The sequence below is a fragment of the Triticum aestivum genome, unplaced genomic scaffold (assembly GCF_018294505.1).
Source record: "Triticum aestivum cultivar Chinese Spring unplaced genomic scaffold, IWGSC CS RefSeq v2.1 scaffold144447, whole genome shotgun sequence".
In the NCBI taxonomy this organism is placed as follows: Eukaryota; Viridiplantae; Streptophyta; class Magnoliopsida; order Poales; family Poaceae; genus Triticum; species Triticum aestivum.
The window spans coordinates 178,266-183,309 of record NW_025228063.1 but is presented as its reverse complement, the minus strand read 5'-3'; positions in this window follow the sequence as shown (position 1 = coordinate 183,309).

The window sequence follows — 5,044 nt, the reverse complement described above, 5'->3', positions numbered from 1 at the left end:
TTTCTTCTAAAGAGGAATGCAACAAGGTAGTTTGTAAATCATCATAATATTTTGTTACAGTTTCACTACCTTGTTTTAAGTGTTGCAACTTCTTAATCATGTCACGAGTATAATAAGCAGGGATGAAAGTATGTCGCATGGCAAGTTTCAAATCATCCCAAGTAGTAGGTATATAATCAGGGTGTAACCGACAATATTCACTCCACCAAACCAAAGCATAACCAGTGAAAGAACCAACCGCAACCTTAACCTTTTTATGTTCATCGAAATTATGGGAAGCAAATATATTTTTTATGTCGAACTCCCATTCAATATATAAAGCAGGTTTAAAACGGACATTAAATGGTGGTATAGATACATTAACCTGATCATGTGCATTTGGATGTTTGTGCACCTCTCGTGACGGTTGTGGTATTTGCAAAGGTGGTGGCACGTCTCTCGCGATCGACAAAGCCCATGAATTGACTCTGGATCCTGTCATGATTAGTAGAACAAGAAACAAAACCCAAAAATAATGTTCCTATAACTACTAGGATGTGGTGGTAAAACGCTCACAGTAAAGCAAATATCAATGTCTTACAAGTTCTTACCATGCAGCAGGCGGTGATCGGCAACCAGCGGTGTCAAGTAACTCCGAATATTGAGTAAAGCGATTGCCAGGGGAGCGTACGTATACACGGTGTAGAAATATGTGGAGCTGGGTTGGCTATATATGGTAGCAAAAGATTAGCAATAATCAATTCAGAGATGCAATGTTGAATAAACGCTCAACGACGGTACTGTGCTGGTCCTAGGCTAGACCAAACTAGAGACGCGAGCCTAGAACACTAATGAGGTCACGTCGTAGCACAACTAGCATCAATAAAGGAAATGAAGTAGCTCTGGACAGCAAGATATAAGTGAAGATCACAATAGCATTAGACCTATTTAGAAGCTGATGTTGAGGTGCCAAATACTGAACTAGCTTCTGCAACTATTTAGATGCGGCTCGTCGCTAGCTTTCATTTGAGTACTCGCGGAGCCAAAACAGACTTCATATGAGGAAGTTATGCCTGTTTTACTGAACAGTGCACAAAACAGATTCCAATCCGAATTCAACTACGAGATTGAGTCTAGATAGATCCGAATTTTGTTTTTTTTTCTCCTCTCTTTTTTTCTCACACTTTTTTCTTTTCCTTTTTTTTCTCTGACTTTTTTTTTTACTTTTTTTTCTCTCGTGTTTTTTCTCTATCTTTTTTTTTCTCTCTCCCTCTTTCCAAAACAAACTAGATAAGATGTAGATTGGATCAAGCGAAGATGGGAACGATCTCAACTATGATTATGACAATGAACGGTGGGTAGCACGTGGAGGAAATTGATGGATGGGTGGTGGACAGCGGAAGGGATAACGATGCAGCGGCGACGTGACTAATGTGAACAGAACTCGAAACTCTAAACGACCTAGACACTAAGACCAGCAACTCGACACGACGATGCAACCGATAATTCAACTATGCAAGCAATAAAAAGAAAATTGCAAAGGCTCAGACTGGCTTGGACAAAGGATGAATAGATCTAACTCTTTTTTGTGGATTTTTCTTGGACAATAGGTAAGAAAATAAATCTAATCTAGGAAAACTGGAAATTCTCACCGAGCAACCTGAAAACTGATACCACTTGATAGAGGCAAAGGTGTCCCGTCTTTCGATGAGATGGTGGATTTCGCTTTGGTGGAAGTCGACTTTGACGATCCGACTACGAACGTGCGAGGACGTCGCGCCTTAGCAATCGCTAAACCAACTCCGAGAGGTTATTGACCACGCCGGGCACGATCAACCTGACCACGAGGGTCTGTTTCCTGCGAGCAAACGAAGAACAAGCAAGAAACTAAGATTGCAATCTGGATATTGCGAATATAAGATGAAAGCTTTATTGATCAAGGTGGGGTTCTGTGACGCCTTTGTCTGGTCGCTGAACACAAACGAAGTACGCGAAGTTGCAGCTATGGCGAACTTTTAATCTAAACAAAACCCAAAGTCTAAACGATGCCCTAAGGGCTGTATATATGGAGGAAGAGGGGGGAATTTCGTGGCCCTTGGTGGAGGGGTCCGAAATCAACCCTATCTCTTGTTTCCCCACACATACGGACTCTAAAAATAGCCTATACTTATGTATTTCGAAATTACATGGGCCTGGCCCAATAATAAGGTGACGCAGCACCTAAAATAGCCTCGGGACGAAATTTATGAAGTGGCATCTTGTATATTTCGTCCAAGGCTTCATGCACCCATTATGGTGGCTTCAAAGTCCTGAAATCATCACTTGTAACTCCGTTCTTGTTCCCCTTGCGCATGTCATCATCTCCATGCTTGTTCTTACTCCAATGTTCATCCTTCTCCAAGCTAGGCCCTTCATTTGTAAGCAAAACAAATGTATCCAATTTAGGCAGCATCATATTCTCATGAACATTAGAATCATTACCAAGAAACGAAAGTACCTGGTAATTTAGTTGGCGTGCACGAGCTCTAGTAATTGGTCCAGTATGTATAGCAGCAGGGGCTGTGGGTGTAACAATTGTATTGATGTCCTCATCATATTGAAAGTGGGAGCAATAAGCTAGAGTAGCTTCGTGCAGAGCATTGTTGACATAGAAATTCGCAAAATACTTACGGATCTGAATGTGGCAGACCCGTTGACTAAAATTATCTCACAAGCAAAACATAATCACACCTTAGTACTCTTTGGGTGTTAATCACATAGCGATGTGAACTAGATTACTGACTCTAGTAAACCCTTTTGGGTGTTGATCACATATTGATGTGAACTATGGGTGTTAATCACATGGTGTTGTGAACTATTGCTGTTAAATCACATGGCGATGTGAACTAGATTATTGACTCTAGTGCAAGTGGGAGACTGAAGGAAATATGCCCTAGAGGCAATAATAAAGTTATTATTTATTTCCTTATATCATGATAAATGTTTATTATTCATGCTAGAATTGTATTAACCGGAAACATAATACTTGTGTGAATACATAGACAAACAAAGTGTCACTAGTATGCCTCTACTTGACTAGCTCGTTAATCGAAGATAGTTATGTTTCCTAACCATAAACAAAAGAGTTGTTATTTGATTAACGGGATCACATCATTAGGAGAATGATGTGATTGACATGACCCATTCCATTAGCTTAGCACCCGATCGTTTAGTATGTTGCTATTGCTTTCTTCATGACTTATACATGTTCCTATAACTATGAGATTATGCAACTCCCGTTTACCGGAGGAACACTTTGGGTGCTACCAAACGTCACAACGTAACTGGGTGATTATAAAGGAGTACTACAGGTGTCTCCAAAGGTACATGTTGGGTTGGCGTATTTCGAGATTAGGTTTTGTCACTCCGATTGTCGGAGAGGTATCTCTGGGCCCTCTCGGTAATGCACATCACATAAGCCTTGCAAGCATTACAACTAATAAGTTAGTTGTGAGATGATGTATTACGGAACGAGTAAAGAGACTTGCCGGTAACGAGATTGAACTAGGTATTGGATACCGACGATCGAATCTCGGGCAAGTAACATACCGATGACAAAGGGAACAACGTATGTTGTTATGCAGTCTGACCGATAAAAGATCTTCGTAGAATATGTAGGAGCCAATATGGGCATCCAGGTCTCGCTATTGGTTATTGACCAGAGACGTGTCTTGGTCATGTCTACATTGTTCTCGAACCCATAGGGTCTGCACGCTTAAGGTTTCGATGACAGTTATATTATGAGTTTATGAGTTTTGATGTACCGAAGGAGTTCTAAGTCCCGGATGAGATCGGGGACATGACGAGGAGTTTCGAAATGGTCGAGACGTAAAGATTGATATATTGGACGACTACATTCGGACATCGGAAAGGTTCCGAGTGATTCGGGTATTTTTCGGAGTACCGGGTAGTTACGGGAGAAGCAATGGGCCTTGATGGGCTTTAGTGGGAAGAGAAGAAAGGGCCAAGGGGCTGCTGCGCCCCCCCTCCCCTCTGGTCCGAATTGGACTAGGGAAAAGGGGGCCAGCCACCTCTCCCTCTCCTCCACTTCCTTCTCCGTTCCTCCCCTCTTGGTGGACTCCTACTAGGACTTGGAGTCCTAGTAGGACTCCACATCCTGGCCGCACCTAGCCTTGGCCGGGCTCCTCCTCCTCCATCCTTTATATACTGAGGCAAGGGGCACCCCAGAGACACACAAGTTGATCCACGTGATCTTATTCTTAGCCGTGTGCGGCGCCCCCATCCACCATAGTCCTTGATAATATTGTAGCGGTGCTTAGGCGAAGCCCTGCAGCAGTAGTACATCAAGATCGTCACCACGCTGTCATGCTGACGGAACTCTTCCCCGACACTTTGCTGGATCGGAGTCCGGGGATCGTCATCGAGCTGAACGTGTGCTAAAACTCGGAGGTGCCGTAGTTTCGGTGTTTGATCGGTCGGGCCGTGAAGACGTACGACTACATCAACCGCGTTGTGCTAACGCTTCCGCTGTCGGTCTACAAGGGTACGTAGATCACACTCTCCCCTCTCGTTGCTATTCATCACATGATCTTGCATGTGCGTAGGAAATTTTTTGAAATTACTACGTTCCCTAACAGTGGCATCCGAGCATAGGTTTTTGATGAGGACATCAATACAATTGTTACACCCACAGCCCCTGCTGCTATACATACTGGACCAATTACTAGAGCTCGTGCACGCCAACTAAATTACCAGGTACTTTCGTTTCTTGGTAATGATTCTAATGTTCATGAGAATATGATGCTGCCTAAATTGGATACATTTGTTTTCCTTACAAATGAAGGGCCTAGCTTGGAGAAGGATGAACATTGGAGCAAGAACAAGCATGGAGATGATGGCATGCGCAAGGGGAACAAGAACGGAGTTACAAGTGATGATTTCAGGACTTTGAAGCCACCATAATGGGTGCATGAAGCCTTGGACGAAATATACAAGATGCCACTTCATAAATTTCGTCCCGAGGCTATTTTAGGTGCTGCGTCACCTTATTATTGGGCCAGGCCCA